The sequence below is a fragment of the Mixophyes fleayi genome, chromosome 3 (genome assembly GCF_038048845.1).
Source record: "Mixophyes fleayi isolate aMixFle1 chromosome 3, aMixFle1.hap1, whole genome shotgun sequence".
Classification (NCBI taxonomy): domain Eukaryota; kingdom Metazoa; phylum Chordata; class Amphibia; order Anura; family Limnodynastidae; genus Mixophyes; species Mixophyes fleayi.
The window spans coordinates 205,695,323-205,721,693 of NC_134404.1; the positions used below are offsets into that span (position 1 = coordinate 205,695,323).

General features: G+C 45.0%; 1 non-coding gene across 1 annotated transcript; it reads right to left on the reverse strand.

Moving 5' to 3' along the window:
- Positions 1-5,569: 5,569 nt before the first annotated feature.
- Positions 5,570-5,641, reverse strand: TRNAE-CUC (transfer RNA glutamic acid (anticodon CUC)). The gene has a single exon. It is a non-coding gene; the product is annotated as a tRNA-Glu (tRNA).
- Between the last annotated feature and the right edge of the window lie 20,730 nt (positions 5,642-26,371).

The following is a 26,371-nucleotide window of genomic DNA, read 5'->3' on the forward strand; positions in this document are numbered from 1 at the left end:
GATTGGTCCACTTTACAAATCAAGTATTTATAACTTATGTTTCATTTCCTTCATCTCCTTTAGATTGTAAGCTCTAGCAAACAGGGCCCTCTCAACATTTACCTCATTCTTTGTTACTCAATTGTAAATATTGGTATGCTTACATTGTTCTCTTTGATTGTACGTAAATAAAGGATTATAATAATAAAAAGAAGTGCTTTCCACATTAGGTGTTAGGAGCCACCACAATACTTGCAATGTCTCACTCTGTGTCCCACTAGTATTCTTAGTTTGCTGTGTCTTTGTTTGAGCTGGTTGCTAGGCTCTTGTGGTTATGTGGGCAGTACTGTGGCTAAGTGGTTAGCACTTCTGCCTCACAGCACCGGGGTCATGAGTTCAATTCCCAACCATGGCCTTATCTGTGAGGAGTTTGTATGTTCTCCCTGTGTTTGCGTGGGTTTCCTCCAGGTGCTCCGGTTTCCTTCCACACTCCAAAAACATACTGGTAGGTAAATTGGCTGCTAACAAATTGACCCTAGTCTGTGTGTGTATATGTTAGGGAATTTAGACTGTAAGCTCCAATGGGGCAGGGACTGATGTGAGTGAATTCTCTGTACAGCACTACGGAATCAGTGGCGCTATATAAATACATGATGATGATGTGAATTTTTCAACTAATAGCTGCAAAGGCCTCGCTTCTGGTGGAGCCCTGTCATTAGTCACCAGTATTATAAATGGAAGGGAGTGCTTAGCCTCCCTACCGGTGATAGACCTCTGTTTCCTGTCTGCAATGAACATCCAGCATCAAATTAGAGTTCAATGCAATACAGAAAATTAAACTTTATTTTTGAGTGGGAGCAATTGTATGCAGCAAGAATTGGGGATCAAAACAACCTCTCTTCTTCCACTGGTTACTCAGTTGCTATGGACGTCTTTGAGCAGCCAGGCAGGTAGTTGAATTGTGATCACATGATCACATTGTGACAATTCGGTGTGTGGGGTCTTGGCTCCCTAAGAACACTTTCATTGGCCATCTGCACCATTTCGCATTGGCCCACTATAAGTGCAGTTACCATGGGCCTGATTCATTAAGGAAAGTAGAGCAAAAAATGAGTAACTTTGAACCTTGACAAAACCATGTTGCATTGGAGGGGGAGGTAAATTTAAAATGTGATGGCAGATTTATAGTTGGGGAAGGGCAGGTCCTAGATCAGGGGTCGGGAACCCCGGCACGCGTGCCAGAGGTGGCACGCAGCCCCTTGAGTCCTGGCACGCCGGCTGTCCGACTGTTCTAAATGACAGCCGGAGAAGAGCTGAACTGCTGCGCAAGCGCAGCAGTTCAGCTCTTCTCCGGCTGTCATTCCTTCCCCGACACTGAACTGCTACGCAAGCGCAACAGCTCAGCACTTCTCCGGCTGTCATTTATTAAAAATGACAGCCAGAGAAGAGCTGAACTGCTGCGCTTGCACAGTAGTTTAGTGCCGGCTGCGCAGTTCCTCCCAAGCACCTTTGCGGACCGTTTCACTGCTAGAAGAGGTAAGTATAAAATTATATCATTTTTTATTAATTTATTAGTGTCCTAAAAAAACTTTGTATGCAATTCTGAGGCCATAAGAGTCATTGGGGACATTACTGTGGCAGGAAATGTATTGGGGGCAACTGTGGCATATTATGTGTTTCTGGGGGCAACTGTGGCATACTATGTGTTTCTGGGGGCAACTGTGGCATACTATGTTTCTGGGGGCAACTGTGGCATATTATGTGTTTCTTGGGGCAACTGTGGCATTTTATGTGTTTCTGGGGGCAACTGTGCCATATTATGTGTTTCTGGGGACAACTGTGGCATATTATGTGTTTCTGGGGGCAACTGTGGCATACTATGTGTTTCTGGGGGCAACTGTGGCATATTATGTGTTTCTGGGGCAACTGTGGCATATTATGTGTTTCTGGGGGCAACTGTGGCATTTTATGTGTTTCTCTGGGGGCAACTGTGGCATATTATGTGTTTCTGGGGGCAACTGTGGCATACTATGTGTTTCTGGGGGCAACTGTGGCCTACTATGTATTTCTGTGGGCAACTGTGGCATACTATGTATTTCTGTGGGCAACTGTGAAATACTATGTATTTCTGTGGGCAACTGTGAAATACTATGTATTTATGGGGGCAACTGTGACATACTATGTATTTATGGGGGCAACTGTGGCAAAGTATGAATTGGGGGCACAACTATGTGGCATAAGATGAATTAGGGGCACAATTATGAGGTATGATGTGAACTGGGGCACTACTGTGCGGCATAACATTTTTTTTTGCTGGTCCCTTACTGTTAATATGATATTAGCCTCATAAAATGAGAAATAATTATATATATATAGCCGCCGAGAGGGGAGGGGGCGGCTACAAATTGCCTGGGCCTGCTTGGAGGCCCGATTCCCCTCTGGAGACCTAATTTTAAAAAAAAATATATATATTTTAAAAGTACTTCTTTTTAAAAAAAAAATGTATTGAGTGCAGGGGAATCGGTAGTGGCTAAATCCCCTTCAGCTCAGGTACCTTCAGACGCCAGGTCATGTGACTGCAGTGGTCACATGGTACTCGGTGGGCTGCTGGATATCTTCCCATGCTGTGCAGTGGAGAATAAGGTAAGAAGAAGGTGTGATGGAGAGGGGCATGTGTCACTAAAGGTGCTGGGCAGAGGGGAGGTAAGTGTGATTAAAGCATGTGGGCAGAGGGGACATATGTGAGCAAAGCTGCTGAGCAAGGGGGCATGTGTGAGTAATGCATTTTTCTGTAAGAGGGTGGCCTGGTGCTTTTCACTTGCTAGACATGCCCCCAATGATGTACTGCCACACCCCCAATTGTACGACCACTCGCATGGGGAAAAACATTTTTTTAACTATGCTTAACTATAAGGGAGGACCTATGGAGTTGCTGTACTGGGGCCATGAATTTCTCTAGGCAGCTCTGTATGTGTATGTATGTGTGTGTGTATATATATATGTGTATATATATATATATATATATATATATATATACACACACACAACTGGCACACCTGGGCTTGACTAGATTTTAGCCGGCACTCCCATAGAAAAAGGTTGCTAACCCCTGTCCTAGATCAACTTTTAATGTCAGTGTAAAAATAAAGCTATCAAGTATTTGTATCCAACATGAAAAAACAGGCAGTGTTTTCCTTATGTGCAAAATAATAAACTCATTTGCACCCCTTTCATTGCAACATGGTTTTGCAAAGGTTCAAAGTTACTAATTGTTTTGCTTTACTTTCCTTAATGAATCAAGCCCCATGAGTCTGTTTTGCTATCTCCTGAATCTTGCCTAGCTCTGTTTTTGATCCTTTTGCCTGGACAAATTGACAATTATTTTTATTGCCACCTACCTGGACCTTTTGCATAGACACTTTTCAGTCTTGGATTACTGCCTGCACTGACCTCTGCTTAGATACTGGACCTTGTCCCATCTATCTTTGGCCTGTATGAGTACCTGTGTTTCTCCTGTTGTATTTCCTCTGTGTAGTCCTGGATTTCATTTGTGTTTCCAATATCTCTGGTGCTGGCACCCATCTCGGAATAAACCTCTACTACCATGTAGACAAGATCTGGTAGCAACCGAGTTCTGGTGCGCAAGTGCAGCTCTAAGAGAAAGGGAGCTGCTATAGGCAAAGACCAAGAACACAGGCTCAAAATCTGATTCAGGGCCAAGGCCTTCCAGAGCTATGCGACTATAGAATGTGGTACATAGTAAACTTTTACAGTCAAAAGAGGGTATGTCATAGAAAAAGGTTAAGAATATTGTTTATAACAATAATCTCACTCATCCCACCTCCATCTACATTGGGGGCTGCTCCAGTCCCAGGTGATAAGAATCATGTTTCTTCAGTGTACATATCCTTCTTCTAGCTCTCAATGGCAGGGGAGTAGCATGTGGGTAGATACCAGCACCTTTATCAAAGATGGCTCTCTCTAGCTGTGAATGATCCAACCTTGATGGAAGCTACCAAAAAAGAAGAAACAAGGAATGGATTATCAGCATAAAAACTTCTACAAAAAAGGAGACCCCCATCCCCTGAGGACCTTCCTCGATCTACTCTTCTGAGAAATTCTGAGTATGCACAGGGACTGGTTCCCGCCCAGGGAAGCCTAGTTTGCTTTCAGTTTTGCAACCAATATAGTTCCGCCCCAGATCACAGCCCAGATCACAGCTGCTTGTCTCCTAGGAGTTGGGGAGATACAAGTTTACCAATCTTTATGTTAAGTGATAATGAGCAGGGCCCTCTCTACCCTATGTCTCATGTCTGCACCACCTTCGTCAACCTCGTATGTAATTGTTCTGTTTTCCTGTGTGATTTGTATTTTGTATGATTTGTTACTTTGTCTGGTTCTGCAAAGTTTTGTGACGCCTTCCACATAAATGATGATGTTATACATGCCAGTTGGGGTTGTTAATCTGCTTGAACAACTAGGACAGTTTGGGGCATATTCAATTGTCCGTGTTACTTGCAAAAGTAACACAGCGTTAAAACTATTACAGTTATCCCTGAGCTGCAAGCTGAAAGCCGGCGTTAAAGGTACCGTAATAACTGTAATAGTGTGCAAACCGCGTTATTTTTCAGAGTTATGCGGACAATTGAATATGCCCCTTTGAGTCCTTTAGTGCTGACAGCTCTCTTGCCCTGGCTGTAAGTGGTGTGAAATCTGGAGCTCCATTTCGGTAACATTGAGAGTCATAGGTAGTTCCCACCATCATCATCTATTTATATAGCGCCACTAATTCCGCATCGCTGTATAGAGAACTCATTCACATCAGTCCCTGCCCCATTGGAGTACCCAGAGGAATCCAGCGCAAACACAGGGAGAATATACAAACTCCACAAAAGCTACATGTGTAGAGGTTCCTAAATACTATGAGCTGACCAAAGGTGAACCTTTAAGGTAGCATAGAATCTGTAGCTTTATGTTTAGTATAATGAATCTCCACCCCATTAAAGGTATGCTTAAAGTTTATTAAAAGCTACGTCCTCGTTAATGCTAGTTTTGCTTTAATGCTGCGCTGCCTTTCCCTATATATTCTTGTGCAGTTGGAAGTACGACGGACATTGCAAATTTTACTGATCTGCTATTGTACCAGTTCACAAATCAGAAATGTATCGTCTATATACCGTGTATATGTAAGTAAAACTGCATATGGAAGTGCAGAACGACGTCAGAATAAAATGAATCGGCAAAAGCTACTATACCAAATACTGACAGTAGATGGCAGTAGCATCAATCCCATAAAGTATAGTTTTTACCGTTTTAGCTTCCAATAATGATAATTTTTAACAACGATAACAGGACATTACTAATACTGTTGTTTAGAAACCTTTACAAACTACATATATGAATAACATTATAACATATGACGGTACTTATGAATGACAGCCACATATCAACAAAGATTGAACGACAGGCACGGTTAATATAATATATAAAATATAAGTAAATAAAACAACTCACTTACACACAGTAGATCTGTCCAGGTTGCAATTAAAATCGGAAGCCTATATATTAAACAAAAATGAAAAAACAGACATTCCCTGACCGGGAATCGAACCCGGGCCGCGGCGGTGAGAGCGCCGAATCCTAACCACTAGACCACCAGGGAAGTGTAGATTTTTAATAAAACACTCTAACCTATATGTTTTGTTTTTAAATAGTGATTACAAATATACCTTAGACACTAATCCTGTAATTTCATTCATAAAATGTAAGAAAACTATTATTACTCCTATATTTAGTTCCATAAATAGAACATGTATTACTTAAGATGTTCTTAACTTTCCATGGTGATGGCTTACAGTTAGAAGTAAGCTGAAGGAGGCAACCTGTGGCTCTCCAGTTATTGTTGTACTTTAAGTTATTTAAGTTACAACATTTATTGCCAGACTCACCAAACAAATATCATAACTGGTAGCTTACATTTTTATTACACAATATGATAGTCATGAATAAAACAATGTGTTACATTAGTGCAGTATTAAAAGGTTAAACTTTAAAATAGCATGCAATTAAAGCAAAAAATATATATATATACACTATACTATGTACACTAATACACTATACACAGCAAAATAATTGTGTGTAATTAATGTATCGTGCAAAGCATGTCACTGAAATTTTAGCTTGGCACAGTATTGTTAAAAAATATAAACCTGACATGCATGGGTTTGTAAAACAAAAAAAAGTACAAAATTAACAGGTGAAGATATAAAAGTTTAAACAGGCACTAAGGTCAGGCAGACAGGAAGGGATAGTTCATGCTATGCACAATCCATGCCCTGGAGGATAAGTCACTTTCTGTTTCTGACTCTGAAGGGATCCCACTGTCCTTTTGGATGAAGTCTCGTCTTACTCCATTGATTCTGAGGTTGTCTATCTGTCCAGTTCTGTTGAAGAATGTCCCGCATTGTCACTCCTGTGGTCACATAAAGATCAATTCTTCTAGACTCTGTTGATGCCAGTTGTGCTTCCAGACCCACTATTACAGGATCAGACTTACTGTCATCATGATTCCTGATTTGCTGTCTGAGTATCCAGCTCTGACTCCTGATCTGCTGCCTGAGTGTCCAGCCTTGGTTCCTAACACTGCCTGAGTGTCCAGATAGTGTTTCACTGCCAGAAGACCCTGAAATAACTGTGCCACCAGAAGTTCATGCCTGTGTCCAGCCACCAGAAGTTTGTGTTGGTATCTAGCCACCATATTGCCAGTACTCTGTACCCAGAAAACTGTAAGCAGAAAAGTGTTTTCAGTAGCAACAGGTAACAGATGAAGTTCGTGGAGAGAAAACATAAGTTCTCACTTTGACAAATCCCCAGATAGATGAAATGATCTTCATTATGTTACACAGATGTATGTAAAAAAAATAAAAATACTAACAGGCCATATACATAAGGTTAAACTACTGTTATAGAGCTCCCATTGTATTTTGTTTACTAAAATAAGAGCCTGATATTTAGAGAATAATCAAGTCTTTGAATGCTTTATATTATTTTGAACCCCTGCACAAGAGTTATATTGTAAATGCTGCTGTGTCAGACCTACTTCATGTTTTTAAGCTATCGTATTTGGTCTGTTGTTAAAATGCATTGACCACTACTGGACGAATGGTTTGGCCGATACAAAGAAAATGTTTTGATCAATACTACTACAATGGGCCTGGTTCATTAAGGAAAGTAAGGCAAAAAAGGAGCAAATCTTCTCCTGGACAAACCATGTTACAATGCAAGGTGTGCAAATTAGTGTATTTTTTTGCACATATCATCATCATCATCAACATTTATTTCTATAGCGCCAGCAAATTCCGTAGCGCTTTACAATTGGGAACAAACATTGATAAGACAATACTGGGTAATACATACAGACAGAGAGGTAAGAGAACCCTGCTCGCAAGCTTACAATCGATGGAAAATACTGGCTGCTTTTTCATGTAGCACACACATATTTGATAGCTTTATTTTTACAATGAAATTTAAAGTTGATCTTTGCCTGTTCCCCAACTATAAATCTGTCCTCACATTTTAAATTTACTTCCCCCTCCAATGCAACATGGTTTTGCCAAGGTGCAAAGTTACTCTTTTTTTTGCTTTCCTTTCCTTAATGAAGCAGGCTCTATATGTTTATCTCTCCCAGAACAATGCATTGATCACTGCTGGTAGCATGTGTTGGTCTATTTTTATACACTAACTACCAGACAAGGTTCTGCTTTGTCTACTAGCCATAACAGTAAGCTATGCATTGTGCAAATTACAACAAAATAGGCTCTGCTTTGAACAACAGACACCAGACTGGATCTGCTTTGTACAGTAACCACCTGAATGGGCTCTACATTGTAAGCAGAAGAGTTTTTTTTTGTTTATAGGAGCAGCAGTATTTCTGAATCCACTATGTTTTGAGATTTGATCATATGTGGTTTGTAAATATGTCTATAGGTTTCGTGTTTGCATTTTTTAGGTAAACTACAATCCCTAAGTAAAAAAATAAATAAAGTGCTGCATAATAAAAAACTACAGTAACACAAATGAGGTTAATGAGAGCAAGATTATCTCACATGGAGGTGCATAACAGATGGTAGGAGCAGGGGATAAAAAGTTCCCAGAAGCAAAGAATCTAGATCCACCCCCCCCCAAGGCTAGCAAGTTGTTTTGTATAAATAGTCATCTGTGACTGTAAATTTTCCTTACTTCTACGCACATCCCAACATTCCAAAATTAAAAATAATAGATGCAAAATAGGCCATGTCCCATTTATCTGTGACTATGCTCTCTTTACTCATCACAAATCTGGACCGTTGGCACTATATGAACTAAGTTAAACAATTGTGTATTCCATGACCAGGATGGAAAGACAGCTTCATATTATACTAAGTGATCTTCCACTTATTTTAGTACCACATAACAGTAGAAGAATTTCTTAGACACCTTGCATGGAAGATCAGGCTCATATACAAAGAGATTTCTCAATGGATTAATTATCCTCTTAAACTATCTGTAAGTAGAGCAACACTTGTAGATAGTTCTGGTTAGGGTACAATTTTCAATTTACAATTGTACAAATTTACAATTTTCAAGACAAATGGCTACCCCAAGATTGGAGGCTGTTATTTTTGGGGGTTGGATAGGGTCCAAGGGTCTGCCCATCTCTCTCCAGACCCCCTGCTGTCTGCAGCTCTGTAAAGTCTGGTGATACCTAGCCCACACAATGGTTCTCAACAAATCAGCATAGTCAATGGAGATGGAGATAGCTGTGATACCCTCCCTGTATTAACTGTTATAGTCCTTATCTAGGTTTCCAAACTCCAGGTCTAACCAATACTCCACAGTGGAGTCTGGCCAGCCCTCTGAATACATAATCCTGAATCTACCTAAGCGATGAGCTTGTACTTTGTACGCGTTGGGAAAAGGGCAGCGCTAGAGTCAGTCTTTACAGAAGAGATTACACCATTGAAGTTTAGGCTCTTTTACAGGACATTTTAGCATTAAAACAAATGATACATTTATTCACTCATAGAGAACATGTCTCTGGCAAACAATTAATCTTTACTAAACCTTCCTAGCACCCACCATTCCTTGTACATGATGATACCTGGGAGACATGGAATAAAAGATTCTCTCGATACAGTCTTATGCCCTGTGAGAAACCAGTATGTAATGGTTGGCCGGTAGTTTAACCCCTCATTTCACCACAGTAGCTATCTTTCTTTGCACTACTGTACTTCATTTTTCTGCAATAGAATGGTGCTTGCATAGTCAGTCCAGTAGAGTGCACCCCGCACATAATATCCTGGTTTGTAGTCTCTGCACTCACTGATACTGCTCTTCAAAGGGTGAGCTCAGCGGCCCAGTGAAGGATTTAGCATGGGTAGGGTATGCATGTTTTACAAAAAAATTGGGCCCATGCAGTGGTGAGACCTTCAAGAGTGTAGACAGTAGAGTGTGAGAAGAGCCATTTGCCTAATTTTTCTGTTTCTGTTTTAACATTTGTGGTATGCCAGAGATAGGTGTGGGGCATCAACTGTCAGTGAACATTTGGAAGCCAGTGATGCACACCATAGCAATACATCTTGTAATATTAATGCCGCTGGGAAATGGCTGCACAGGATGGACCACTGCTGGCAGCCAAAAGAGATCATTAAGAGTTGGCTGAATAGAGAAGGAGCTTCTACAATACTTCAGCTTAATTACTTCACATGTTTGCTATATAAGTGCACTAATTCTGTTGGTGTGCATATATTTGTGGGACATTTTCTACTGATGGGTACTTGTGGTCAGGGCCGCAGAGAGGGGGGGGGGGGCGGGTACATTTTTTTTTTTTATTTCCAAAACCAATTTTTTCTCTTTTTTTTATTTTTTGCAGAGGGGGGGGGGGGGCTCTCGGTCGTTGGTGGGGGGAGCAGGGTAGTTAAAAAACAAAGAACAAAACATACTCACGTGATCGCGGCGCCGGCGTCCCTCCTCTCTGCTGCTCTGTGCTCCATTCAGGCTGTCTGAATGCCGGGTGTGATGTCATCATGTCACGCCCAGCATTCAGTCAGTATGGAGCACAGAGCAGCAGAGAAGACCAAGAAAGAAGAGAGAAGAAAAGGTAAGTGAAGGGAGGAAAATGAGGGGGGGCACAGAGGAGTTAAAAAAACGGGTCGGGGGCAGCATGACAGAGCGGTTTAAAAATGAGGGGGGAACAGAGGGGTTAAAAAACGGGGGGGGGGGGGGGGCAGCATGACAGAGGGGTTAAAAAATGAGGGGGGGCACAGAGGGGTTAAAAACGGGGGGGGGGGGCAGCATGACAGAGGGGATAAAAAATGAGGGGGGCACAGAGGGGTTAAAAACGGGGGGGGGGGGGCAGCATGACAGAGGGGTTTAGAAATGAGGGGGGGCTCAGAGGGGTTAAAAACGGAGGGGCAGCATAACAGAGGGGCTAATAAACGAGGGTGAGCACAGAGGGGTTAAAAACGGGGGACAGCATGACAGAGGGGTTAAAAAATGAGGGGGGCACAGAGGGGTTAAAAAACAGGGCAGCATGGCACAGTGGGGTTAAAAAACAGGGGTCAGCATGGCACAGTGGGGTTAAAAAATGGTGGGCAGCATGGCACAGTGGGGTTAAAAAGGGGGGAGGCATGACACAGTGGGATTGAAAAAGGGGGGGGAGCAGCATAGTATAGTGTGATGAAGGGGAGCCAGGTGAAGGGGGCAAAAGCAGCATGGAGGGCGCAGTGTTATCATAAGGCATGGCGATGATGAAGGGGCACATTATTGTAATGTTGGTGCTGGAGGAAGGCCTAATTATTAATCGTGGATGGTATTGATTTAACGCCAGGATTGTTTGGAATTATCTAAATGTAGCTTTTTTTTTCCAAATAGGGCCCCCAGCATTCCAGGATCCAGACAAGCCGCAACTAAAGAAACATGCAGCCACAGGTGGTGAAAGTTAGAAGAACAGGTAGGAGAGAGCAGGACAGTATGTGAAATGTCGTGATTCTAGTGGGACAATGTCAATTTTTGGTGAATGTTGTGCCCAATGTAAGGTGCAGGCCAAGACTGAACTCTTTGTGTACACACTGCATTTTTTCTATACTACACTGTGGTGCTAGATGTCCTGAAAGTCAGGAGTGCTTGGACATATGTGACGCTCGGGCGAATTGAGAGCCTAGTGATATTGATGTGTTAGCCACGCCCCAATGGCGCATTTTCCACGCCTCTAAATGCATGACCAAACTTCCGAAAAACTTTGCGCCACTGTAATTTTTTAGCATACTCAACTATAAGAGGGCCCCATGAATTTGTTGTACCGGGGCCCTGAATTCCTCTTGGCAGCCCTGCTTGTGGTTACTACTACACCTCTAATGATGGACCTGTAATACCGCTTTCATACTGCCGCCCCGGCAATATCTCGGGTTTTTCAAGCCGGGTTTTTGCCGGGGCTCGGAGCGTCCCAGCTCAGAAATACCATTCATACTGCACCTCGGACCCGAGAATTTCCCAGGTTGACCCCATTCATACTGCACAAGTCTGTGCCCTGGCAATTTGTGGGAGTCATCACCAGAGCAGTTTTCATTGGCTGAAAACAATTTTTTTTTTGTAATAGTCTGCTTTTCTGCTGTTTTGTCCATAAAGATGTGTGAGTGTATCTTATAAGATATTTTAATTTTTATCGTTCCATTGTATCATTTGTAAACAATCAGACATTTCTTCAGTGTTTCCACCAATTCCGTTCTGTACTGCTCACCGCTCCGTACTGTACTTTAGTCACCTATGTAAAGTATGTGCGACCTTTCTGTTTCGTTTGTTTCTTATAGTGTGGATGATAGAAGTAGTTGTTTCAGTCCATACTGTTGTTTTCCTCTCGAGTTTTTTTTTCCTGGTTTTATGTATGCAGTTAATGTAAATATTGTGAGCATTACAGGTAAGATAGCCAATCAGCTTGTTTTCTGTGCAACCCGGGTTGAAAAACCCAGGTTGCACCATTCATAGTGCAGGCAACCCGGGTCCGACCCGGGAATTACCCCTCGATAAATCCCGGGTTGAAGACCCGGGTTTTTAGACCCGGGATTTTTGACTTGTACCATTCATACTGCACCAAGACCCGGGTCGTTTGAGCTCGCCCCGGCAAAAACCCGGGAGTTTGGTGCAGTATAAATGGGGTATAACTTAACATTTTTATAATCATAGGTATATTAGTGGAAATTTACTTCTGATGGGCAAATTAATAGGCGTTGCGGCTTGGGCATATTAATGGGTATTAATACTGAAGAGTTTATTAGTAGTGTTTAAACAGTAGTTGCAAATTACTATTTAAGGCCATATTAGTGGCATATTAATAATTATGGGCTATATATTACAGGGCATTGCTACTATTATTACACACTGAAAAGTATACTAGTGACATATTCATAATTAAGGTAATATTAGTGTTATTTTACTAATTGGCATATTAGTGACCTTTTATTGTGTGTGTTATGCTGTACACACTACTGGACATAATGCTACTGTTGAATTTATTAGTGGTACATTACTACTGCTATGTCACTTTAACTTAGACAGTATAAAGGATAGAATTAACCCTGAATATGGGGCTATTGTTGATAATATAAGGAAAACAACAGGTTAAGCCTACTGAGCTTAACGACTAAGCAACAGAAAACAGAAGATAACGGTTTTGTATTTGCCAGACATATCCTGACATTACCTCCCCCATAAACAGGCACATTCTAGATGCCTCAGCATAGATTTCTGACATTTTTATTACACATATTATCACATATTACAGGAATATGGAAGTGCCTTCTGTGTTCTACTGTGGTTACCCAGGGTGCAAAATGGTAACAAAGGCAGAATGGGGACCACCAGATTCAACACAGAAAGTGGAGGAACCACCAGTGTTAAAGAAAGCAAGGAAAGAAACAGGGCCGACATTAGCTCTGGGCAGGGTCGCCGAGAGGTGGGGGGGGAGCGGGTACTAATTACCCAGCTTCAGTTCTCTCATCGCTACCATTCAGAGCTGCTACTACACCTGTGACTCATCAGCTGTTACTACGGGTTACCTCCGTTACTTCAGTTTGCTCTCAGTCTCCTGCTGTGTTGAACTATTGCTGCTCCAGCACTGCTACTACCATCTCCAGTGTACTTCATCGCGACAGCTTCAGTTCTCTCATCGCTACCACTCAGAGCCGCTGCTACTATTGTGACTCATCGGCTGTTACTACGAGTTAACCCCACTACTTCAGTCTGCTCTCAAGTCTCCGGCTGTGTTGAACTATCGCTGCTCCAGTACTGATATTACCATCTCCAGTGTACTTCATCGCGACAGCTCCAGTTCTCTCACCGCCACCACTCAGAGCCGCTACTACTACTGTGACTCATCGGCTGTTACTACGAGTTACCTTCACCACGTCAGTTTACTCTCAGTCTCCTGCTGTACTGAACTATTGCTGCTCTAGTACTTCTATACCATCTCTGATGTACTTCATTGTGACAGCTCCAGTTCTCTAACCGCTATCACTGTGAGCCGCAACTGCCTTGGTGACTCATTGGCTGTTCTCCCTCAGCTACCTCTGCTTTCCCGTGTGTGCTCAGCATACTCCAGTGCTGTACTCCCGCTGTTCCAGTATCTCTATCAATCACCATTGGATACACCATTGTGACAGCCTCTGCTTTTCCTCGTTGTACCACAGGACATCTATTCTCCTTGTGCCTCATTTGTTTCTACCTGTGTTACCTGGCTCCTCCACACCGTTCTGCTGTTCACCCACTCACAGGACCCTGACCTGCAGGTTTGGTGCCGCTAAATCCATACCTCCTTGCGGGGGTTCCTGGTGAAAACCATCTGCCTGTTAGACTCCGCGCCTGTGGGTGGGCTAAGCCATGTCCAGCAGAGCATAGGGATCAATTTCCCATAAGCCAACCGTGACAAGGAGCAGCAGCAGGCAGCTTTACATGTAAGAAGATGCCTTCTGCTTCTCTTCCATCTCAACTGCTGGTGCCATGAGGGCATTATAAGCACTGGATGAATGATGTTATGTTGCTCATTTAGTGTTTTAAGTGCCTACAAACAGCAGAGTTCAATATAGACATTCAAGATGTCACCAGGTGTATCTGTGGAGCTTTGCCAATATATAGCAACTTATTGCTGGAAAGGTATGCTGGGACTTGTAGTTTCACAACACCTGGAGTGTCACAGCTTAGCCAACACGGCACTATGCCCTTAATTTTAGACCATACGGGCCCCATGTCTTATGCGTCCCAGGCCTCACCCAAAGCCTTAATTAAGCCTTACGTGCAGCTCTAAATGAGACCAAAAATGTACAATTGTTTAAGGTCAAGATTTTCCAAATACTCTGAATGGGTTAACAGGTGATATAGATCAGAATAACTTCATACTCATGGTCAAGGTTCAGCTAAATTCTAGGAAACTGGTGAGAAGTTTCAGGTTTTGAGCTGGTTTTGGTGTTCAAAAATTGGTGAAGAAGCTTGTAAGGCTTCTCTGTAGAGAAATATTTTATATTTGGGCAGTCACATGCAATGGAGCATGAAGTTCCAGGTGGAGAAGTCTTGAGTGTAGCAGTAGGGCAAATTATTAATGGTTTAAGGTTTATATGTAAAAATTGTTATGATCCTAAAGCACCAGACATATCTGTTTAGCCCATGGATCTTAGAAACAACAGGGATATATCCCACAGCGAAGTCATAAAGCTGACCATATTATTAGAAAATAAGTAGTTTGGCTGCTCCAGTTAAATACAGGAAATTGTTTATTAAATGAAACCTGTGACAACTTCTGACAGCTTTGGAAAACCTTGACATTGTCTAGAAATTTGAGAGATATATAAAAGACCAACTTGTTTCCTGCTAATAACAAAACAAGACTGGAAGTTTCTTTTGTATTTGAGAGTTTCATAGGTGTTCATTTTAAACAGAACACCTGTTATTTTTGGTAGGCAGCATATCCCTATAGATTCTGTTGTTATACGGGTGTATTATGCAGTGGTAACTGGTGAACAGTGTCAGTTAGAGTTTGTAATACCAGGTTAGAACCTATGAGAACAGGTGCAGGCTGAAGGTAGGGTGGGGAAATAATGCACTAAGAAACTGAAATGTAGAGGAATAGAATTTGTAAGAGGCAGATGAGATAGAATGCAAGAGTTTAATCAGAAAATATGCCAGATGTGTTGTGGGCAGGTCAGGGACCAGTGTGGGTAGTCAGCAAGGCCAGAATCAAGATAGCTATCAGGGACAAATAGACACTAAATAAATAAACACGAGTGGGCAACTGGGGTTCTGGTCTCCTTGTGCGCTTATGCAGTTGCAGACTGCCTTTGGGATGTTCCCTTAGGTACCTAGGTGCCTGCAGAACAGACCAAGATAAGACCAGGAATTTCAAGATTTCGGCAGAAGGCATAAAGACATAGAACATGGTGTCACTCACCGGACTGTGAGTGCTACTTCTAAAGTAGCTAGGAACCGTGTCCGTCCATTATTATGAGGTACTGCGCATGTGCAGTCCCTTTTAACCTTCAGTTCTGTTCCTTTACCTTAATTGACTGATCAGACAACACTCCCTATATTAAGCACCTGTGGTCAATACCACGTTGCCTGATCTTGGAGTCTCATTCCTCATGAGTCTCTGAAGGTGTTCCAGTGCCTCCTCGTGTGTTCAGCTAATGCTGATTCCTGTTTGCCGTTTGTGGTTTCCAGACCACTTCTATTCCTGTGTTTCCTAGTGACATCAGCAGCTGATTCCTATCCGCTGCCTCCGTGTATCTACAGCTACAGATTACTGCAAACTCTCCTGTGTTTCTTCATGACTCCAGCAGCTGATTCCTATCCGCTGCCTCCGTGTATCTACAGCTACAGATTACTGCAAACTCTCCCGTGTTTCATCGTGACTCCAGCAGCTGATTCCTATCCGCTGCCTCCGTGTATCTACAACTACAGATTACTGCAAACTCTCCTGTGTTTCTTCGTGACTCCAGCAGCTGATTCCTATCCGCTGCCTCCGTGTATCTACAGCTACAGATTACTGCAAACTCTCCCGTGTTTCATCGTGACTCCAGCAGCTGATTCCTATCCGCTGCCTCCGTGTATCTACAACTACAGATTACTGCAAACTCTCCTGTGTTTCTTCGTGACTCCAGCAGCTGATTCCTATCCGCTGCTCCGTGTATCTACAGCTACAGATTACTGCAAACTCTCCTGAGTTACATCGCTACTGTTCCAGCTGATTCCTGTTCGCTACTTCAGCGTGTCTACAGAGTCTGCTCGTCTCAGCGCTCCAGTCTGCATTCTACCTGCCGTCAGCTGACCCGCTGCCTACTGCTTCTACAGTGTGTCCATTTGTGTCAACTCGCCTGTTGCTTCGAGTCTACGCTCCTCGGCTTCCAGCTTTGCTACATCGCTTCAACTCTTCCGTGGTCTCCTGCTGTTCTATTCAATATACTACTGCTTCCTGAGTATTTGTCATCTTTGCTGTCCTACCTACAGTGCGCTGCACCTACCTGCCGCTTCCATTCTACAAGGACTTCGCATCTCGTCTGTTCCCGGCCGCTCAGGTATCCCTGCAGCTATCCCTAACAGCCTGCTCATCTGAACCACGGTATGCATACTTCTCATTGACTGTGCTGGTGTATTGCATATCCATCTGGACTGAGTTGTCCTCCTCCGGAGTTTCCATCCTCTGAGACTATTGCTATTATTGATTGTGTTTCCTTTTGCTGGACTATTTGAGTGACTTTGTTTATCTGTGCAGTGCTGTTCATTCATTATTATCATTGTGTGCAGTTCAACGTGGGATCAAGTTCAGTGTACCCGTGTAGACTCTGCATAGCATTTATCTCCTCGTGTCCTTCCTCACATATATATTCAGTGGTACAACTTGCTAGAGGCAGACCACTGATTCCTGTTTCCCTGTGTCACCAGTTGCATATATCCTCTCGCATAAGCAGTGGTACAACTTGCTACTCGCAGACCACTGACTTCCCCGTGACCTTCACCTGGATTCCATTCCTTCACTACAGACAGCGGTACAACTTGCTATACGCAGACCGCTGACTTCCACCTCCTTATTACTCCTGGACATTCTTCTCACTATAGCAGTGGTACAACTTGCCGTGCGCAGACCACTGACTACCCTCACGTGTCCTTGTCCATCCAGATCCTCGTGTTCAGTTACCCATTGTTTACCAGTGCTGCTAGTCATAGACTTTCTGAGCATTCTCTAACCATCTGCTGTTTCCAGTTCCATTATCACCCTGCCATCAGAGTATCATATACCAACTCTACTGCTCTGATAAGACCATCAGCGGGTGATACTGGGTAAAGCCTCCTAGTGCCCGTGACAGTAAGATCAGGCCATGACAGACCCAGATTCGGAACCCACAGCTAAAGAGATGCTGCAGCATCTGGTCACCCGTGTGGAACAACAGGAAGTTCGCCAACGGCATTTGCTGCGGTGTTACCAGGCGTTAGCCTCCCAAAGAACGTCTGTGCAGAATATCACAGCTTCTGTTGATGCTCCTGTGCTTTCCTCCGTTTCCCCAGTGCCATCCCAGGTGTCTACGGCTTCCACGCTTCACCTGCCAACTCCGTCAAAGTATGATGGAGATCCCAAAACATGTAGAGGTTTCCTCAACCAATGCTCAGTACATTTTGAGCTCCAACCTCAAAACTTTTCGACTCATCGTTCCAGAGTGGCCTATCTCACCTCATTATTCTCCGGACAAGCTCTCGCATGGGCTTCCCCTCTGTGGGAAAGAAATGATCTGTTGTTACAGGATAGTGCCAAATTTATTTCCATGTTTCGTAATGTATTTGATGAACCAGGTCGTGTTATTTCCGCTGCCTCCAGCATTCTACGTTTACGACAGGGTTCACGTACAGTAGGACAGTACGTCATTCAATTTAGGATCTTAGCCTCTGAGCTTCAGTGGAACACTGAAGCGTTAATTGCCGCCTTCTGGCAGGGGCTTTCGGACAAAATTAAAGACGCACTGACTACTCAAGAACTCCCTACGTCTTTAGAAGATTTGATTTCTCTTTGTCATCGTGTGGATCTCAGATTTCGTGAGAGGGACTCTGAAAGAACTACTTCAGCTAAAACATCTCTTCGTTCCACTTCTCAAATTCGTCCTGCTTCACCTCCGGTAATACCGATGGAGATTGGACGTTCCAAACTAACCTCGGCAGAGAGGAATCGAAGAACTAAGAATAGACTTTGTATCTATTGTGCTGATGCCACACATATGCTCCAGTCATGCCCCCAAAAAATCGGGAAATGCCAGGCCCTAACTAGTTCCGGAGAGGTGAAGTTAGGGTCCCTGGAGTCCTCTCCATCTTCTACGAAATCAAAAATCTGTGCATTTGACGTTACCATTTCATTTGCTACTAAGTCTTTTGAGTCCCAAGCTCTAATTGATTCAGGAGCTGCGGGAAATTTCATTTCTGAATCCCTTGTAAATCAATGGTCCTTACCAGTGATTACCCTGAAGACTCCTGTTACGGTGACTGCTATCGATGGATCACGTATTATCAACGGTCTCATCACCCAAAGTACGTCTTCAGTGACCCTTCAGATTGGTGTTCTACACCGAGAAGAAATTTCGGTTTTTAATCCTTTCTGTTACTACAAGTCCGATTGTTTTAGGCCTTCCATGGCTTCAATGTCATTCTCCCCAGATTGACTGGCGCACTCCTCAAGTTACGTCTTGGGGACCTGAATGTCACCAACATTGTCTTTCTCGTGTTGTTCCTCGTAGAATACAGCAAACCTCCATTTCACCTTCCTCACCGGGACTTCCTCCTCAGTATGCTTCATTTGCCGACGTCTTTGATAAAGCTCAGTCTGAACGTCTTCCCCCTCATCGTTCATGGGATTGTCCGATTGACCTGTTACCTGGCAAGATTCCACCTAGGGGTCGTGTTTATCCACTTTCATTACCTGAGACTCAGGCTACTGCTGAATACATCCAAGAGAATCTCCAGCGAGGATTTATTCGACCTTCTATTTCTCCCGCTGGAGCTGGGTTCTTTTTCGTGAAGAAGAAAGATGGATCATTACGCCCCTGCATAGATTTTCGTGGACTTAATGCTATCACTATCAAAAATCGGTACCCCATTCCTCTGATTACTGAGTTGTTCGATCGGATCAAGGGAGCCCGGATTTTTACTAAGTTGGATCTTCGTGGTGCCTACAATTTGATTAGAATCAGGTCCGGTGATGAATGGAAAACAGCTTTTAACACCAGAGATGGGCATTATGAATACTTAGTAATGCCCTTCGGGTTATGTAATGCCCCTGCTGTTTTCCAGGGCTTCATTAATGAGATCTTTCGGGACTTGTTATATGTATGTGTCGTAGTATATCTGGACGACATACTCATCTTTTCCCAAGACCTGCCTTTACATCACCAACACGTGGCCGAAGTTCTTTCCAGACTCCGGAAAAATTCATTATTCTGTAAACTAGAAAAATGTTCATTTGAGTTGCCCCAGATTCCATTTTTGGGTTATATTGTTTCCGGAGTTGGTCTACAAATGGATCCAGAAAAGGTGAATGCTGTGTTACTTTGGCCTCAGCCAACCACTCTTCGGGCCATTCAGCGTTTTTTAGGTTTCGCCAACTACTATAGACGCTTCATTCAAGACTTCTCTTCAATTGCATCTCCCATTGTGGCTCTTACCCGCAAAGGGGCCAATACTAAGCAATGGTCATCTGAGGCTCTCCAAGCCTTTCAATTTCTTAAAGAGTCCTTCTCCTCTGCTCCCATCCTTCGACAGCCTGATGTGATGCTTCCCTTCTTCCTAGAAGTAGACGCCTCTAATGTTGGTTTAGGAGCCATTCTCTCCCAGAAATCGGAGCAACAAAAGTTCCATCCTTGTGCCTTTTACTCTCGGGGTCTTCTGCCTGCGGAGAAGAATTACACCATCGGGGACAAGGAGTTGCTGGCTATTAAAGTAGCATTGGAGGAGTGGAGATATTTGTTAGAGGGAGCTCGTCATCCAGTGACAATTTTTACGGATCATAAAAATTTGTCATACCTACAGTCTGCTCAATGTTTAAATCCTCGTCAGGCAAGATAATCTCTTTTCTTTTCCCGTTTTGATCTTATCATAACCTTCAAACCAGCTGCAAAGAATAAAAAAGCAGACGCTCTATCTCGAGCCTTCGTGGCGTCCTCAGACGTTGAAGAGAATCCCAACCACTTTATATTAGACCCCAAATGTGTTTCTCTGGCTGCTTCTTCCACGAAAGTGCTACCATTTGGGAAGACCCTCGTGCCTCCTGCTCTTAGGAAAAAAATCCTTTTATGGTTTCACTCTTCTCGTTTCTCTGGACACGCTGGTGAACGCAAGACCTTTGAAATCCTCTCTCGAAGTTATTGGTGGCCTTCTATGAGGAGAGATGTCAAAGAGTTTATCGCAGCATGCGATTTATGCTCCCAGTTCAAGACCCCCCGCAGAACTCCAGCGGGGTTGCTTCAGCCACTACCCATTCCATCTAAGCCTTGGACCCATATTAGTATGGACTTTGTCACTGAGCTTCCTCCTAGTAAGAATTGCAACACTATTTGGGTAGTGGTGGATAGATTTTCGAAGATGGCGCATTTCGTTCCCTTGTCTGGTTTACCTTCTTCTTCTACCCTGGCTGAACATTTCATTAGAGAAATTTTCCGTATCCATGGATGTCCGTCCGAAATCGTGTCAGATAGAGGAGTACAATTCGTGTCCAGATTCTGGCGGGCCCTTTGCAAGACCTTGGGCATACGATTGGCACTTTCATCTTCCTACCATCCCCAATCGAACGGACAAACTGAAAGAGTCAACCAAGATCTTGAGACTTTCTTAAGGATGTTCTCGTCAGCCAATCAAGACAACTGGGTAGAATTACTTCCTTGGGCTGAATTTGCTCATAACAACATGTACCATGAGTCATCATCTAAAACTCCATTCTTTGTGGTTTACGGTCACCATCCGTCTTTCCCGGAATTTCCTGCCCTCCCGCCCACCCAAGTTCCTGCTGTTGAGACTTTGTGTCAAACCTTCAAAAATATTTGGGCTCAGGTAAAAACATTGTTTAAAGAAGACATCTGCCAGATATAAGTCTTTTGCGGACAAAAAGAGACGGGCTATTCCACCATTGAAAGTCGGAGACCGGGTGTGGCTATCTACTAAGAATATTCGTTTGAAGGTTCCATCCATGAAATTTGCTCCCCGTTTTATTGGTCCATATAGGATCATTCAAGTTATTAATCCAGTTTGCTTCAAACTTTTACTTCCCAAGAGTCTTCGTATTTCCAATGCCTTCCATGTTTCCTTGCTCAAACCTCTCATCATCAACCGTTTCTCGGTCCCTCCTTCAGCACCACAGCCACTTCAAGTTCATCAGGAGGAAGACTTTGAGATTACTCAGGTTTTGGATGCTAAAATTTCGCGAGGAGTTCTTTGTTTCCTCGTGCATTGGAAAGGCTTTGGTCCTGAGGAGCGTTCATGGATCAAAGCTGAAGATCTCAACGCTCCAGCTCTCTTGAAGAAGTTCTATACCAAATTCCCGGACAAACCCGGTTCCAGGTGTTCTGTGCCCACCTTTAAAAGGGGGGGTACTGTCACTCACCGGACTGTGAGTGCTACTTCTAAAGTAGCTAGGAACCGTGTCCGTCCATTATTATGAGGTACTGCGCATGTGCAGTCCCTTTTAACCTTCAGTTCTGTTCCTTTAACTTAATTGACTGATCAGACAACACTCCCTATATTAAGCACCTGTGGTCAATACCACGTTGCCTGATCTTGGAGTCTCATTCCTCATGAGTCTCTGAAGGTGTTCCAGTGCCTCCTCGTGTGTTCAGCTAATGCTGATTCCTGTTTGCCGTTTGTGGTTTCCAGACCACTTCTATTCCTGTGTTTCCTAGTGACATCAGCAGCTGATTCCTATCCGCTGCCTCCGTGTATCTACAGCTACAGATTACTGCAAACTCTCCTGTGTTTCTTCATGACTCCAGCAGCTGATTCCTATCCGCTGCCTCCGTGTATCTACAGCTACAGATTACTGCAAACTCTCCTGTGTTTCATCGTGACTCCAGCAGCTGATTCCTATCCGCTGCCTCCGTGTATCTACAGCTACAGATTACTGCAAACTCTCCTGTGTTTCTTCGTGACTCCAGCAGCTGATTCCTATCCGCTGCCTCCGTGTATCTACAGCTACAGATTACTGCAAACTCTCCTGAGTTACATCGCTACTGTTCCAGCTGATTCCTGTTCGCTACTTCAGCGTGTCTACAGAGTCTGCTCGTCTCAGCGCTCCAGTCTGCATTCTACCTGCCGTCAGCTGACCCGCTGCCTACTGCTTCTACAGTGTGTCCATTTGTGTCAAATTAGCCTGTTGCTTCGAGTCTACGCTCCTCGGCTTCCAGCTTTGCTACATCGCTTCAACTCTTCCGTGGTCTCCTGCTGTTCTATTCAATATACTACTGCTTCCTGAGTATTTGTCATCTTTGCTGTCCTACCTACAGTGCACTGCACCTACCTGCCGCTTCCATTCTGCAAGGACTTCGCATCTCGTCTGTTCCCGGCCGCTCAGGTATCCCTGCAGCTATCCCTAACAGCCTGCTCATCTGAACCACGGTATGCATACTTCTCATTGACTGTGCTGGTGTGTTGCATATCCATCTGGACTGAGTTGTCCTCCTCCGGAGTTTCCATCCTCTTAGACTATTGCTATTATTGACTGTGTTTCCTTTTGCTGGACTATTTGAGTGACTTTGTTTATCTGTGCAGTGCTGTTCATTCATTATTATCATTGTGTGCAGTTCAACGTGGGATCAAGTTCAGTGTACCCGTGTAGACTCTGCATAGCATTTATCTCCTCGTGTCCTTCCTCACATATATATTCAGTGGTACAACTTGCTAGAGGCAGACCACTGATTCCTGTTTCCCTGTGTCACCAGTTGCATATATCCTCTCACATAAGCAGTGGTACAACTTGCTACTCGCAGACCACTGACTTCCTCGTGACCTTCACCTGGATTCCATTCCTTCACTACAGACAGCGGTACAACTTGCTATACGCAGACCGCTGACTTCCACCTCCTTATTACTCCTGGACATTCTTCTCACTATAGCAGTGGTACAACTTGCCGTGCGCAGACCACTGACTACCCTCACGTGCCTTGTCCATTCAGATCCTCGTGTTCAGTTACCCATTGTTTATCAGTGCTGCTAGTCATAGACTTTCTGAGCATTCTCTAACCATCTGCTGTTTCCAGTTCCATTATCACCCTGCCATCAGAGTATCATATACCAACTCTACTGCTCTGATAAGACCATCAGCGGGTGATACTGGGTAAAGCCTCCTAGTGCCCGTGACACATGGACAGAATAACTAGAAGAGCAAAAAATTTGGAATGAGCTGGAGATGCAAAACACACCAGGAAGGATCTGGGGGTAAATGTATGAACATGCGGTTTCTTCAACACCCGCGTGTTCGGCGATTAAAATTCAAGCGGCGCTGCTTTGTAAAGGGAAACTTCCCTTTACAAGGCAGCGCCGCTTGAAATTTAATCGCCGAACACGCGGGTGTTGAAGAACCCGCATGTTCATACATTTACCCCCTGGAGTTTTGGAAGGCAGTAAAAAAAAAAGGCATAACGGCTGGAACTTATTATCAGCCAGGAAAGCCACACTGTCAGGAGGAGCAGAGCCATAACTAGACATTCTAGTGCCCTGGGTGAAACAGAACACTGGTGCCCCCCCCCCTTCCCCACAACGTACCTTTATGGGAGTAGATTCTGCCTCTCAGCGGTTAAGCATCGCCGGTGTCTTCCTGTCTTCCGCCTGCTGGTGTCTTATGCTCCGTTGCTGCTTGGACGCATCCAGGAATATTGGGGTCCTGTTTGGAAAAGAGATTGTTATTACTCGCCTCCTGGAAAGTTGAGCAGTGAGTGGAGAATCTAGGTCTCCCTCCCCACAACCAGACAGTCATTAAAATCAGTAGCTTTTTCTGTTTAAAAACAGGCCTCTTTCCACCCAATCAGCTCCAGAATCTAATTAATAGCATTTATGGTTAATGTCTATTTCCCTCCATATAGCCCTGACATCAAATTAACAGCACCTGTGGAGGGCTTACCTGTCCAGGGCCGTCGTCGTTCCTCGGGCGGCGGTTCCCTCGGTTCAGCCGGGACGGTGAGCCAATCAGGGCTCACCTCCTGGCCAGTTCAAAAAGAAGAATGGCGGCGGGTCAATCCGGACCCGCCATGTCGTCACGTGGCGTCGCGTCGACGCTACGTGACGACGTTAGCGCAGCGCCGACTATTTAAGTCGACGCGCGCGCCGCCATGGGCAGTTCGTCGGCGGAGAGAGAAGGAAGAGGACGCGTCGCGGAGAGCTGCGGGATCAAGAACAGAAGAGAAGACAGCGGAGACCAGCAGTGGCGGCAGAGAGCCCTTGTTAGGGCTAAGAGCGCCTCTGCTGCCTGAAGACCGGCGTGATCAAGACAAGAAGCCGGCGACTGAGCGTGGAAGCAGCGGCAGACGGGGAAGGAGTCCAGGAGAAGCTCCCCGAAGACAGCACTAGGTAAGGCCCTTGCCAGGCAACTCCTCTCCCGGGCCCACCCCCCCAGCACACTCAATAAAGTCGGACACTAGGCCCGTGGGCACAAGGCCCGTTGGCACAGTAAATTAGGGGCACAAGGCCCAGGGACCTGGGCACTAGGCCCCTACTAATTAGTGGGCCAGTAGGCCATATAATTGGTGGTAAAGGGGACAAGCCCCTGTTAGCTAGACAGGGGGCGTGAGAGCCCCAGGTGCAAGGGCACAAGGCCCTTAGGTAGTTAGTGGCCTAGAGGCCATAGGAAGGCCACAGGGCCTGGTTAGGGGCTGGTAGCCCGTAGGCTATAAAGGGCACAAGGCCCTAGTAGATAGCTAGGGAGGCCACAGGCCTCGGTAGGCAGGGGCTAGGACCCCTAGGTAGCAGGGCACAAGGCCCTAGTTAGTGGGCTCAGAGCCCTGAGGTAGAGAGAGGGCTGAGGCCCATTAATCAGAGTACAAGGCTCTGTGTAGCTGGGCAGAGGCCCATGGTGTGAAGGGCAGAAGGCCCTGGTGGTGATGAGGTAGAGGCGTGGGAGCCTCGTGAGTGTAGGCGCGGTCCTGTGTGAGGTGAGCACACGTGGTTAGGAGGTACAACAGAGTGGAGGCTCCTGTGGTGCTGTAGCAACTGGCTGGTTGGCTAACAGCGGTGTGCTCTGGTAAGTAGCTTACAAAGTACTGTATATTGTATTCTGTCTGTGCGGCGGGTATTGTTGAATTACAGTATTTTGGTGTGCTACGTAATTGTGTCCAGGGGCAAGACGTCAGGCCCCCATTAAAGGTAGGCTCTTGTTTCGGTGTTGTTCTGTGCTAACCCGTTCTGTGGGGACAAGTGTAGTTACCAGCATACACATAGTCAGGGGAGAACACACGTAGTTTTCCTGTCCCTTAGGTCCCCGGGGTCACACTGGTACCCAGAGGGGGTGGCTGAGTGAGTTGGTGGCAGTGCAGCACACCTTGAGGCAGTTCCAGGGGCGGCCGTGGTTCTGATTGAGGGTCCTCAAGGCCGGTTCCATGCAGGTGGACCTGTGGTTCCGGACGTAGGGACACGTGGGAGATACCCGAGTACAGGCAATCGGGCGGTTCAGTTCGATCGGCTGTTCCCTGCGGCAGTCGGTCCGCGGGTTAGTGTGCTGTTCCACTGAGCCTCAGCCGGGCTTAAAGAACCGGTCCTTAGGGTCTGTGGGTGACCCCATAGTAAGAAGGCAGCTTCTTGGTACGACCTGGGTGAGGGGGTTAGGAACCGCCCTCCGGTTTAGTCCGTGAACACCGGCTGGTGTTCCCCGTAGTGTGTAAGTGAGCAGTTCCGTTAGTGCACCACACCTAGTTAGTCATAGTGGTTTGACTTAGTTGCGTTGCCGACCATTAGAACGTTGTTAGGGTCGGGTCGCTGTTGTAGTCAGTCCAGTTTTGCGGGTGCCATCTTAGTCTCACTGAGAGCGTAGAGGGAGGCTGTGTGTTCTTGTCATCCGCAGGAGTCGGGAAGGCGCAGAGGGACCGGATCGGAAGTGGGAGTGTCCCGGTGAGTATCACGCTCGATTCCCCCTTTCGGTTAGGCCCTCACCGGCAGGTGTGTGAGGTACTTGAGGCGGGATTAGTCCTCGGACTAGTCTTGGTCTTAAGTGCCTGTAGTCCCCCGCGTCTTGGCAAGAACAAAGTGAGGAGGCGGCAAGTGAGCTTGGACTGACCGTGTCCTTGTTCTTTGCCGTAGTCTCGGACAGCCCTTACTTGGTAGGCTCGGTTTAACTGTGTTTTCCCTCTTAGGTGTCACCTGC